Below are 14,166 nucleotides of genomic sequence, written 5' to 3' on the forward strand. Positions count from 1 at the left end.
ACCTGTGAGCTAAGTGGGAGACAAGACACTGATTTATTTAACTGGGGTGGAGCAGGTGGGGAGAGACTCTCTGCAGTGCCCTGGGAACTCTTACCAAGCACGGTCTCCATCCCATCAACCCGCATACGTATAGACAGCCCAAAATGGAAGAGGATCCACCCAATGACCAACTTGGCTTCACCTTTTGTCTTACAGTCGATCATTTCTCAGGGGATACTTTAGGATTCAATTTTACCTCTTTCTAGGTCAGCTGAGGGACGGTCAGTGACACCTTGCTCAAGGCAACTAAAAAATTAGTTCACGTTTTAAGAATCCTGGGGAAATATTCATAACATAAAATGTAATATTTTAACCATTTAAAAGTGTACAGTCAGCGGCACCTTGTGGTCACCACTATCCATCTCCCTAACTCCTTCATCACCCCTTGTGGAAACTCTGTACCCATTAAGCAATAGCATTTTTTTTCAAAGCCCTAAAGGAGTCATGGGTAATGAGGGAACAAATGCCATTTTACCAGTGCCTCTTCCCTGATGGGTGGAGCCCCCCTGTGCTCAGGGCAGTACCTCTCAGTGTAGTCTGGAGTCCTCTGGAACCAGAATCACCTGGTGGTGATGGGGATGGGGTGGGCGGAATAGATGCCTGTTAAAAATGTACTTCTCCTTTCCCCATCCTGAATCAGAATCTCTGGGGTTCCACCCAAGCAAGGGTAGTCTTACCAAGTCCCCCACAGGATTCTGCTACTGATGTAAATGTGAGGATGACTGGTTTCAGCCTCATGGGAAGAACATTGAGAAGGTGATTAGCCAGGTGATGAGGTATTAGCTCAGGGGAAAGATGAAGTAACTCACAAAAAAGACCTGCTGTGGGGAGTCAGCTGCCAGGATTTGAATTTCCACTTCAGCCTCAGCGGTGGTTAATTAGGACCTACTTTGCATAATCTCTCTACTCCTCAGCTTTCTTATCTCCAACCTGGATATTGTGATACTGGTATGTTGCTGTGAAGATTGAAGATCACACCCATGAGATACTCAGTGTGATGCCTCTTAAGAAGTAAGACACAGGTCTTGGCGGAGTATGCCTTAGGCTGCTCTGCACATAAGTTAGGTTTTCTGGAGGAGTTAATAATGGGCAGAGTGAATCAAACTGGACTATTTCCAAAGCACTTTATCTTCCGTGGTTATCCCATCACAGGAAAGCAACCTAGGTTATTAGACTAGGAAAAAAAAAATACGTCTGTAGCCTTTGAGAGGGCAGAATGCTTTTCTTGAAAAATAGAGGAAGTTCCTGAGAGGAACAGTTGAGTGATTAGTAGTAGTGCATGTACTACTTAGCTGTAGGAAATAATAAAGAAAACGAGGCTCTGGCGACTTCCTGGACATTTACCAACACCCAACATGGGAACAAAGGAAGTCAGGGTTATCTAAAAGTGTTCTAGATGTTTGGAGCTACGGTAGTTTGAGAGGGAAGCTCATGGACACTGGTCAAAAAAGCTTCCTGATCGAACATGGCTAAGCAGGGAAGAAGGTAGAGGGAGCTGAGGAGTGATTAAAGGACAGGGAAGTGGTCAAGGCACCAGGCAGAGGGAATGGGGTCTGGGCCACTTGGAGTGAAGTGGGTGTCAGATTGGCGATGGGAGTGAGTAGTGATCAGATCCGCCTCAAACTTGGCTCAACTCAGCCTAACTAAATATGAAATACCACCAAAACCTAACAAATATGCTTTTGATAAATATCAACTAGACCCATTAGGGTAGTTTTATGGAAGATTTATACTCATTGCCTAGCACCAGGTTTGGTACATAGTAGGTGTTTAAAGAATATTTGTGATCTGGGTATGGTGGCACGCACCTGGAGTCCCAGCTACTCAGGAGGCTGAGGTAGGATGATCTCCCAGGAATCTGAGTTTGAGACCATCATGGGCCACATAGCAAGACCTCCATCTTACAAAAACAAAAAACAAAACTTTAAAAAAAAAATTTGTTGTACAGATGAATGAATGAATGAATCATGCCTTTGGGCTCAGCAGCCTTTGGAAGAGAGGTTGCACAATCTGGAAGTTGTACCTCTAAAGATGTGGCAATGTTTACAAGCACATAAAACAGGTAGGATTTTGCATAACATTAGGGAGGTAGAACCATGTTGTTTCTGTGATCTCCTTTTAAAAATAACATTTAGAACTTTATGAGATTGTTGATTTAAATAAAAAATTTTTTTATTTGCCAGTGGACCTTTATTTAATTAATTTATTTATATGTGGTACTGAGGATCGAACCCAGGGCCTCACATGCTGGGCAAGTGCTCTACCGCTGAGCCACAACCCCAGCCTGAGACTGTTGATGTTTATATAGATTTAATCATGTCCAAAAGTTATTTTTTAGAGCATATTATTATATATTATTATTTTTAGACAATGTAATATAATTACATTGCCTAAAGAAGCAGTTAAAATAATACACAATTTAATTCTGGGGAAAACACTGGAAGGAAGCTATAACAAAATTAGGATTACCGATGGATATTTCCTTTTACCTATCAACCTTTTTTTTTTTTTGAATTTTCAACAGTGAATATGTATTACTTTTATAATTTCTTTGCATTTTTTTGTTAAAAAGTTAGAATAGACTATGGTACAACAGCTTTGCCAAAGTTTGCCCTTTTTAAAAAGTCCCTGGCACCCATAAATTACAACTGGTATTTGGAATATGGTACCAAAAAAAAAAAAAAAAGAAAGAAAGAAAAAAAGAAAGGAAGGAGGAGGAGGAGTAGGAGGAGGATGAAGAAGAGCCACCACACTTTCCAGACTTCTTAGAGTGTAGACCTCCCTATGTCACATGACATGGTTGATTTACTAAAGAACCCCCACCATCCAGGGCCTGGGATTTGCCACTTCATGGCCTCTTCCCCATATCTGCATATCCCTCTGACCCCCTGGCACCCCCTCTCCACCACTCTCAGAGCCTCGGGAAGGGCCTGAGGGTGGGGTTGTGCAGAGAAACTGGCTGACTTCAGACTGTGGACTCCACAAACAGCTGTGTATGTTTTACTTGGGGTTACACCATTTTGAAAACTAGCAAAAGTGCCAAGGTATTGGCCTACAGATTAAAAAAATAGAAAAACCAAAACAAAATAAAACCCCAAACCTTGTTTGCTTTCCTTCCCCCCTCCCAGTTAGGTAAGAAGTATGAATAATATTGCTTCTCCCTTTTGGACGATGACTTCTCAGTGGTAAATCAGAGGCACAGCTAAAATGAACTTTGAGTTTTTAACGAGGTGTTCTATTTGCATTTTTAACTAGACCCAAAACAAGCCGTTAGAATGACATCAACTGTTTGAGTCAGCTGCTGGCTTGGGCCTCCACCCAGAATTTGAGGTCATTGGTGGGCATCCATGAGGAGCAGGAATAATTTTTGAAGCTTGTTGACTGGAGGGCCTCTAAAGGCCTTCACTGGTGCTGGTGTTAAATATGATATGGGTATAAAAGTGAAAATGGCTAGAAATGGCCATCTGATACATTAAGTATGCAGATTAGAATGCTTTCCATCTGCTCCGGCTTTGCGGAGGAACCTCCATGAGACCAGAGCGTTATTTAATCTGGAAAATGTTTTACTTGGTGCAATGATGAAATGTAGACTAGCTATCAGCAGTGGGGGACTGATAGAGGGGGTGCAGGTAAAACAGCCATGAAGAAAAGTGTTCACAGAAGCTGAATTGTATCTTCTGATTAAATCAGGATTGTTTTACTGAGTGACTGTAAAGTGAGAATGCGTTAGGGGAGTAGAGTGGTTCTAGTGTGTTTATCTCATCCAGGGTGAGTTTTCATCGCATGCATTTTTAATTCTTTGGAAAGACACTTAAATTAATGGAGGGATGACTTGTAGAGTACCAGTTTGAGAGAACTAGTCAATGATATTTCATTGATAAGGAAATGCCAATGTTGCCTATTAATGAATTAAAATTTTCTTATAGCGTTAACTGTAGTTGCCCTAGCTAAATGGTGACACTTGGCTGCTTGTGGGAGCGTGTTACATTTTGGATACATGGGCACATAATGCAATGCCTTCCAAGAAGCCACTTGGGGTCCTTCCCCCTGCTATGCTTCTACAATGTGCTGCCTTGACTTGGAATGAGAATGCTCCAGGGTCTGTCCTAGGTGGTTCTGCTGCCTCTAATGAGCTGTGTCTAGCAAGGGCAGAGTATTTCCCAGAGCCAAGCTAGCTCCATAGCTTGGGCAGTACAGTCCTATAGCTTTATGGCATGGTGGAAATGTTCTATCTATCTGGGATGTCCCATACAGTCATCACTAGCCACACGTGATTCTTGAATACTTGAAATGTGACTAGAGCAACCGAGGAACTGAATTTTAAAATTCTTCTTAATTTTCATGAACTTAAATTTAAATAGCCACATACGGCTAGTGGCTAATTGCAGCCCACTGTTCTAGCATTTCATATAAATGGAATCATTCAGCATCTGACTTCTTTCAGTCAACGTAAGATTTTAGAGATTCATCCATGTTTGTTATATAATCAGGAGATCATCACTTTTATTGCTGAATAGTATTCTATTTTATGAATATATCACACATTTTTTTTTTTTCATCTGTTGATAGACTTCTGGATTATTTCCAGTTAGGGGCTATTATGAATAAAGTTGCTATAAACATTTGTGTATAGATTTATTGGTGGATGTGTGCTTTGATTTTTCTTCTGTGAGTGGAGTTTTTGGATCATATGGTAAGTATAGGTTTAACTGTTTAAGAAATTGCCATACTGTTTCCCAACGTGGCAGCACCTCCTTATATCCTAGTTGCTGTACTCCCTCACAGACTTTGGTATGGCCAGTAGTGAGTCATTCTGGTGGGTGTGAAGTGTTGTCTCATTGTGATCTTAGTAGGTATCACCTTGATAACTAATGACAGTTGAACATCTTTTCATATGCCTCTAGGCCATTTGTATTTCTTCTTTTATAAAGTGCTTATTCAAGCCTTCATCTGTCATTAAAAATAGAGTTGTCTTCTTTTTTATTGAGTTTTAGGACTTCTTTATATATTCTGGGTGCAAACCCTTTGTTAGATATTCGTATTACAAATACTTTGTACTATTCCATGATTTGCCATTTGAAGAGCAGATGTTAAAATTTTGATTAAGTCCATTTTGCCTTTCTTTCCTTTTTATTTTTTCTTTTATGGTTTTGCTTTTTTTGGTATTTCAAGATCATAGAAATTTTTCATGTTTTTTTTTTTTTTCCTAGAAGTTTTTGTAAGTTTAAAACTTTAAGTTTGGGTCAGTAATCCTTTGTGAATTAATTTTTGTGTATCATGTGATATAGGGTTTGATGTTCATTATTATTCTGTTTGGATTCACTACCATTTATTGATTTCCTTTCCCTATAGAATTATCTTTGCCTTAAGGAATTTACCTTTTTGAAAATCCAGTTGGCTGTTGGTGCATGGCTCTATTTCTAAGCTGAGCTACACCTGTTCTATCCCACTAAAGTATTTTCCATCTCTATGCCAATATCACACTATCAAGATTATTGTAGCTTGTCGTAGCCTTGAAATTAGGTTATGTCTTCCAGTTTGTTCTCCCTTTAAAAATTATCTTGAATACTTTATGTCCTTTACATTTTCCCTGAATTTGCAAGGTTATTTCAATATTTAAAAATTAATCAGTGTAGTTCACCATGTTAATTTGTCAAAGGAGAAAGAGAAGGAAAGAGTGAGTGAGCACAGAGTACACTAGCACTGGCTAGCTATGAATGGATTAGAAGCCTCAATATAGTTAGGATGTTATTTCTCCCTAAATTGATATGTTGATTCAAACCAATCCCATCAGAATCCTGCAGGATTTTTTTTTTTTAAAGAATTGTTATTCCTGCTTCTTCTCTGGGAAAACACCAAATGGCGGATGACGCCGGTGCAGCCGGAGGGCCCGGAGGGCCCGGGGGCCCCGGAATGGGTGGCCACGGTGGCTTCCGCGGAGGCTTCGGCAGCGGTCTGTGAGGCCGCGGCCGAGGCCGGGGTCGGGGTTGGGGCCGAGGCCGCGGCGCTCGCGGAGGCAAGGCCGAAGACAAGGAGTGGATCCCGGTCACCAAGTTGGGCCGCCTGGTCAAGGACATGAAGATCAAGTCCTTGGAGGAGATCTACCTCTTTTCCTTGCCTATCAAGGAGTCTGAGATCATCGACTTTTTCCTGGGGGCGTCACTCAAGGATGAGGTTTTGAAGATCATGCCTGTACAGAAGCAGACTCGTGCTGGCCAGCGGACCAGGTTTAAGGCATTTGTAGCTATTGGGGACTACAATGGTCATGTTGGACTGGGAGTAAAGTGCTCCAAGGAGGTAGCCACTGCTATCCGAGGGGCTATCATCCTGGCCAAACTCTCCATTGTTCCTGTGCGGCGAGGCTACTGGGGGAACAAGATTGGCAAGCCTCACAGTGTTCCTTGCAAGGTGACTGGACGTTGTGGTTCTGTGCTGGTGCGGCTCATCCCTGCCCCCAGAGGTACTGGCATTGTCTCAGCCCCTGTGCCCAAGAAGCTGCGGATGATGGCTGGTATTGATGACTGCTATACTTCTGCCAGGGGCTGCACTGCCACCTTGGGCAATTTCGCTAAGGCCACCTTTGATGCCATCTCCAAGACATACAGCTATTTGACTCCGGATCTCTGGAAAGAAACTGTGTTCACCAAGTCTCCCTATCAGGAATTCACTGACCATCTCGTGAAAACCCATACCAGAGTCTCTGTACAGAGGACCCAGGCTCCAGCTGTGGCTACAACATAAGGGTTTTTATAAAAAAAAAAAATAATAATAAAGTGAATGAAACCTGTTAAAAAAAAAAAAAAAGAATTGTTATTCCTGATGATCAAAGCAATGATTTGAATTTACCACAGTAGTTAATGTGATGTGCTGTTACTTGCTAAGTAAAGGAACAATGTGAGGAAAATAGTGTTTAGGGAAGATTTTTCTAAAAGTCAAATGGGATGGATTGAAACAGGGGTGATTAGGGTTTGGAAGACTTAAGTGATCTAATGCACAAGGAGTGGGCTCAGGTAACCACAGAAGAGGAGGGAGTCAATAGAATCTTGGTGGTGTACCAGGAATGAACGTAGGGTGCAGAGTGTCCCAGAGGTGCCTGTTCAGCAGCTCTCAACCCAGACAGAAGCCCTACGTAATCAATAGTTGTGGTATGGGGTACCATGACATGCTGTAGTGGTACGATGCAGGAAGAGGGCCAGGAAACAAAGGAGAGAGCTGATGGTGACAGACAGGGGTCAGGGAGGGCTGCAGAAGGAGGTGCCATTGAAGCTGGGTGATGGAGTCAGTACCATTATGAAGAAACTGTGGAAAGGGGGATGTACAGAGGTATTCAGTGCTAGGCTGGTTTTATAAATGTTAGAAAATCCAGCACAACTGGGTGATTCTTCCTTGGGGATTGGTCAGAGACAAAACTGTAAAAGACAGACTAGGACCAAGTCATGGAGGGTTGAATACCATCCAGAATCTGCCACCTGCCTCTCTCCCTTTTCATCTCATCAAAGGCCCATCAACAACGTGCCTGTGTGTGTGCATATGCACATGTAACTCCAGAATTTCTTGATCTTATCATACTACGATGGAAGGTGAGGGCATCTTCCCCACCTCCACCCTTGGTTTAAAGTTACATGCTACTACTGTCTGTGACCCATATTTCTGGGAGAGATGGGTGATTTGCAAACTGATTAGAGACCATGTTTACAGGAAGGATTTCCTTTCCCTGTGAGTTTTACAATTGAGAATTAATTAGGTATGGACAAACTTTTATGACCCTCCATTTTATTATATTAGCAGCCTTGTCGGTGTATTAGTTGAAAATATTTGTGGTATCTTTCTCAGCTGCGTATCAGCCAACTCTTGACATCTAGTGTACACAGAATCTAAAGATGAGGGCGTGTCTGTTTCTCTAGGCCTGAAGTCTAGCATTCCAGATGCTGAAACTTTTCTAATAAAGGGAGTTGGAGTCATGAAGGGTTAAACCTTTGTGGTCTTGGAAAAGGACCCAGATGAGTACACCAGTGCCTTTGGGGAATGTTTAAAAAGCTTTATTTCCTGTGAGTTATGGAATTTCCATCATAATAGTTCAGAGAAAGGAGGTCAGGAGGGAGCGGAACAGCAGATATTTGGAAGAAGAAAAAGTGAAGGTTGACTAGAGTCATGCAGTGTGTGTGTGGGTGTATGCACACTTATGCCCGGGCCACCATGTGCACATGACAAGGAGGAAGGGAGGCGAGGATTGTGAAGGCAAAATATTTTCTTTAATCTCTTTTCAGAGTGGGCCTTGAGGAAGATAATGTGTAAGTAAATGACCATTCCATGGTTGGTTGTCTGTCATACACAGACACTCAGAGGGACTCTATAAAACTCCTTAATGATACAAATAGCACTGTTAAATTCTATTACCAGTTTTCACAAGTACCTTTGCATTTCTTTCCGTGACAGTGAAATTACTGAGCAATTTCCATGTTGATTGAATGACATGTTCTCCTGAAAAATTCAGATGAATTTATGGTTCTGCCTTGGGTTTTTCCCCTTCATCTTTTGTTACACTCTTCCCTCTACTTTTCCTCTCCACGGATGCAACGAATTTCTGTCTCTCTGTAAAGTCCCAGCTCAAATCCCCCATCCATCAGGCCTTGGTGATCTCCTGATCCAGTGCTATCTTATCTCCTGAACTCTCTATATATTCTATAATATATACTTAATAAATGATTGACAGTTCCTTGATAAATTTGTTGTTGTTATTGTTAAGCCCTACCTCCTTCCAACACCTGCAAAAAGAAAAAATGTTCCTCTTTACAGTTTTTTCTCACTTAAGCATTCTTTTTCATACATAGTATTCCAATTAGCTTAGGAGAGCAAAATTGGAAACATCCTAGGAATTAGTAAGCACAACTCTCTCCAGTGCAGGAGTTTTTCATAAAGTCCTTGTTATATCACATGTCTGTATTCTTGTACACTGTCAGCTTCACATATAAAATGGGGATAATAATAGTACCTATTTTTATCAGGAAGCAATTTGGATGAAAGTGACAGAAAACCTAAAGTAGTGGTGGCTTAAACAAGATAGAATTTTATTTTTCCCTCTCCCAAATCGAGGAAATAGCTCCCCAGGTTTCTGTCATTCTTCTTTGCTGTATAAAACATTTGTTCTCATGGCTTAAGAATGTTGCTCCATCTCCAGCCATCTTGCCTTTTTTTTTTTTTTTTTCCCTAACTAGAATAAAGGAGAAAGAGGGAGGAGAAGGGCACACCCTCTCTCTTCAAGGATATTTTCCAGAAGTTGCAGATCACTTTTGCTTATATCTCATTAACTATAACTTAGTCACTGGGTCACATCTAGCTATAAAAGAGGCTAATAAAGCAGTGGCCATGTGCTTGGCTAAAGTTCAGAGATTCTATTCCTGAGGAAAATGAGAACAGATTTTGGGAGACAATTAGAAGTCTCCCTTACTCTACCGATACTCTTACTGTAAAGATTAAATGAGATAATATGTATACTGTGGTTAGCATATGCCTGATATGGTATATGCTCAATAAGTATTCTTGTTTTTATAATTAACCTTGATAGACAATCATCCATCCATTCACTCTATTAATTTGTCCAACATATATCAAGTGCCCCCAATGCTGAATAATATGTTTCTATTTAAATGCCTCTATAAAAAGACCATGCTCAAGACAGCTCACCCTTTCTTGAACAGCTCTAAATGTTAGGAATTTTTTTATTAGACTAGGCCCAAGCTTCCTCCCTAATAATTCCTATGTCTTGGCCCTTATCCTACCTTTTGAAGAAAACATGAAGTAAGCCCATATCCTCATCTGGGTCCCTCAGATACATGAAGACCTCTATCAAGCCTCCCACTTCTTTTCCTCGCTCTAAACAGGCATTTTGTTATCTTGTTATTTATCTCGTATAGCTGCTCAAGGAGGGAGTAGCCCTTCTGTAAAGGACAAGGCGATAAATATCTTTGGCTTTGTGGACTACGTGGTCTCTGTCACAACTTCTCAGTTCTACCATTATAATGCAGAAACAGCCAGAAACAGGACATTAATGAATCAGTGTGGCTGTGTTCCAATAATTTTTTTTTTTTTTTTTTTTTTTTTTTTTGCGGTGCTGGGGATTTGAACAAAAATTGAAGTGGCAGGCCAGCTTTGGGCCTCAGGCTGTAGTTTGCCAGTCCCTGATTGAACTCATAGAAATGCATCAACAGCATTATTCTCAGATGGTATTTCTCTCACATGAAGCTGAAAGCTTCCTGTATGTCAATCTTGATTTTTCTTGTGCCTTTCATTTCTTTTTCTTATCTTACTTCTTTGTCTAGGATTTCTAGCATCTCCTGCATGTCCATAGCACTAGCTCTACTTCCTGGTCTTTCATTTCCCTAGTCATTCATGTGTGTGTGTGTGTGTGTGTGTGTGTGTGTGTGTGTGTGTAAAATATATATGAATATGTATAAATAGGAAATATGTATATATACATATATATGTAATCTATGGCTTGTTCTTGCAACCTTGAAAGTTCCCTTTTGTTCTGTCATATATTTGGCCCTTGCATGCTTTGAGGGAGTCGTCAGAAAATTAGCATTTCTTGATGGGCTAGTCACTGCTGACATATAAAATATATGTTTCATCTCATTATAGATGTGAAAAGTACAACTCAAGAGTGATAATTTAATCCCTCATGGTCATGCAGCTGAGAATCAGGAGTTGATCCCAGCTATAGAACTAAAATTAAAATTGGAGTGGATCTGGGAGAAGAGTATGTGTTTCCAGCAACAGTAAATTCAATTCCACATCACTGACACAGCAGTGCTGCTGAACCTTGGTTCTTGACTCTTATGAAGACATTTATAAGGCATAGAATAACAAACATATCCCCTGAATTGGTAGTTTTCAAAGTATTTATTTCACAACCTTATGGAATAGATGGTTTTATTTCTATCTTATAGGAGAGACTATCAAACTCAAAAGTGGTTAAAAGATTTTCCAGAGGTGCCAGACCCTATGTCTGGATGTTTCTCTTTATGATAGTTCATATTGCTTTTCCATGAGAAGTGTACCCCATGTCTTCATCTTGCTAACTCTTACTTGTCTTTAAAAACCCAGCTCAATCAACTTCTCCAGGAAACCCACTCTAGGAATCACTCCCACCTTATCCCCTCTGATGGATTTGGGTACTCTTTCTCTGTATTAATGCAGATCATAACCCTGTTTGTACTGTACATTGTCTGGTGATTTATTGGCTTGCAAGGAAACCGAAGGTCAGATTTGTGCCTTATTTGATTTTGTACTCAGCAAATATTTGTTGAATAAAGGAATGGGCTGAGATGGAGCCAAGCCTAGTGCTCCAGGGAGTCAGCTCTCTGTGATGTTGCTCATTCCTGAATACAGCTGGAGATGAAACAAAGACCATTGCTTCAGCAGACTGAATATAATCTTCAGCCTTCCAGAGATAAACTCAAATAAAATCCGAGTGGACTTGGGGAGAGGAGTGTGTGTGCACTGGCAACAGTAAATTCAGCACCATGTCACTGATACAACAGAGCTGCTGAACCTTGGTTGTTGTCTCTTGTGATGACATTTACGAGGCATCCCATACTCTTCCCCGTACCCGTGAGCCTTCACACACATCAGACCCAAACCCATGGGATTTCAGGCTTGATAGAAGAGAAAGCAGGATTAGCCCATGATTAAGAGATGAACTTCTGGAGTCAAGCTTCTTGGGTTTGAGTTCTGTTTCCATGATTTTCCAGCCAAAGATCCAGGATGATTTTTGGCAATTGACTTAACTTTTCTATGCTTTGATTTATGACCTTCCAATGTGGCTAGCAGTACTTTACCTGTATTAGTTATCTATTGCTCTGTAACAAATTATGTAACAACTTACCTCAAATTCATGTCTTAAAACAGTATACATTTATTATCTCACAGTTTCTGTGCTCAGGAATTTGAGTGGTGTCTTGTGTGGCTGAGGGTCTCCCATGAGATCGCCGTTAAGATGTAGGTGTAACTACCATCATCTGAAGCCATGGGTGAGCCTGGGGAAGCCACTTCCTAGACAGCACACTCAGACGGCTGTTGGCAGGAGTCCTCAGTACTTGGCAGTCATTTGCCCCAAGGACAAGTGAGAGAAGAATAAAAGCAAGGAGGAAGTTCCAATGACTTTTATGGTGTCAGTCTCAAACCTATACTTGTTACTTCCACCACATTCTGTTATGTTAGAAGGAAGGTACTATGCACAGCCCACAAGGGAAGGGGAACTGGCTTCCCCTTTCTGAAAATAAAAGTATCAGTGAATTTATGAACATATTTAAAAACCATCACACTATCTTGTAGGATGGAATGAGAATTACATGAGGTAATAATTACATATTTTAAGCCTCTCTTACTTCAAATTGCTTACCTCGTGGGTGAGAAAGGACAGATCAACTGTCAGTGTGAAGGTTTGGGCCTGAAAAGGTGTCCTTTAAAAAGTAGAACAAAGATGTTAAACCCAAGTTAATACAGTAAGCCATTAAAGTTACCTGTACCATTCTTGACATGAAAAATTGTCTATGATGCACTTTGAATTTTAAAAAGCACTCACAGAACAACATGTACAATACAAACTGGCATTTGTGTAGTTACATACATACAGCTTTGCACAATGATGCGTGGGAGGGTTCTGCAAGGAGTGCCCTCGGAATAGTTATCTCTCAATGGTGGGATTAGTGTTTTTAAAACTTTTCTCCATGTCATTTTCTGCATTGTTTGAATTTTTTTTAACTGAGCATATACCTATAAAAATAAAAAAGAGGCACTTTCAAAATAGAAGAAAAAAGAAGCCAAGTTGGAAGGAGGATGCAAAAAGTGGGAAGGGCTGGGGTGATGAGCCCGGAGGCGTTGCTCTGTGTGGCTGTATTTTACCCCGTGAAGAATGTGATTGCTAGGATATTGTCAGATCCTTTAGGGTGATTGTGAAGACTTGCATATGCTGAGAGCAGGCGAGAGACTATGTGTGCAAGGGGACATATAAGTAATAGCATATAGGGAGGTTGATGACTTTTTGGGAAAGAGGATACAGGAAAGCAAGGGGAAGAAGGACATCTATGTGACAAAGAGCAAAGGCAAAGCAAGCTGGCATAGACCACAAAGCGTGACTGCCAATGAATGGCCTTAGGAGAGAGCGATACCTACTTGCAATGGGCACCTTCTTGTTCCAGAGTGCCTTGTATGTCCTTCGCAGTTGCACCTCCTCATCTGAATAGAAATTTGTTTCATTTCCCCTCTCTGTTGGTAGAGTTGCTGGCATGCACTAGCTTTCCAGCCCAGGACTTCTCTATTTGTTAGAAACTCCACAATGCATTGTTATTATGATTTTTGCTTTAAATGGTCAGTGATCTTGTTAAGATCATGATTATCTTGTTTAAAACATGAGAAAAAATGTATTTACTCACATGCTTAGCATTTTCAGATTATTCCTTTACACAGAGGCAGATTTCTCTCTGGCATTTTCCTTCTGCCTAAAGGACTTCCTTTCTTGTTTCTTATAGTGAAGATCTGCTAGTGATGAATTCTTTCAGCTCTGTATGTCTGCAAAAGTTTTTGTTCATTTTCATTTGCAGAACACATTTTTGCTGAGTATAGAATTCTCAGTTAACCGTGCTTTTTCTTTCAGTATGTTAAAGATTTGCTCCACTTCCCTCTGGTTTGCATTGTTTCTGATGAGACATCTTCTGTCATTCTTATTTTTTGCTCCTGTTTGTTTAGGTGTGTCTTATTTCCCTAGCCTCCCTGAAGTCTTAGCTCTTTCTCTTCTACTCAGGTATGCTGCTGAGTTCTGAGTCCCCTTTCCTGCCCTATGACCTGGACACTCTCTAGGTAATAAACCAGAGCATTTATAGGGCTCACTTCATTTTTTCCCCTCTTCTTTCAGAGATAAGTGTTCTCTTTTGCCTATTCAGTGTCTGAAAACCATTATTCCTTGCCCCCCAAACCAATTTGTTTAGTTTTTAAAGGTGAGAGAATAAATTTTGTTCTTATTACTCCATTTTGGCTGGAAACAGAAGTTCTGAAATGTTGAAACATCATCCCCCCCTTTTTTTTTTCTTTTAAACATTAAAACTAACTTTTGATTGCAAAACTTCTTAC

At 40.7% G+C, this 14,166-nt stretch overlaps 1 protein-coding gene and 1 pseudogene across 3 annotated transcripts in view; both read left to right on the top strand.

Annotated features, from left to right (window-relative positions):
- Plce1 (phospholipase C epsilon 1) overlaps positions 1-14,166 on the top strand; it is a 280,344-nt gene that overhangs the window by 17,192 nt on the left and 248,986 nt on the right. The gene's annotated exons all lie outside the window — the stretch shown is intronic.
- On the top strand, positions 5,899-6,812 carry LOC124984890 (40S ribosomal protein S2-like; annotated as a pseudogene).

This window comes from Sciurus carolinensis, chromosome 5 (genome assembly GCF_902686445.1).
Source record: "Sciurus carolinensis chromosome 5, mSciCar1.2, whole genome shotgun sequence".
Taxonomy (NCBI): domain Eukaryota; kingdom Metazoa; phylum Chordata; class Mammalia; order Rodentia; family Sciuridae; genus Sciurus; species Sciurus carolinensis.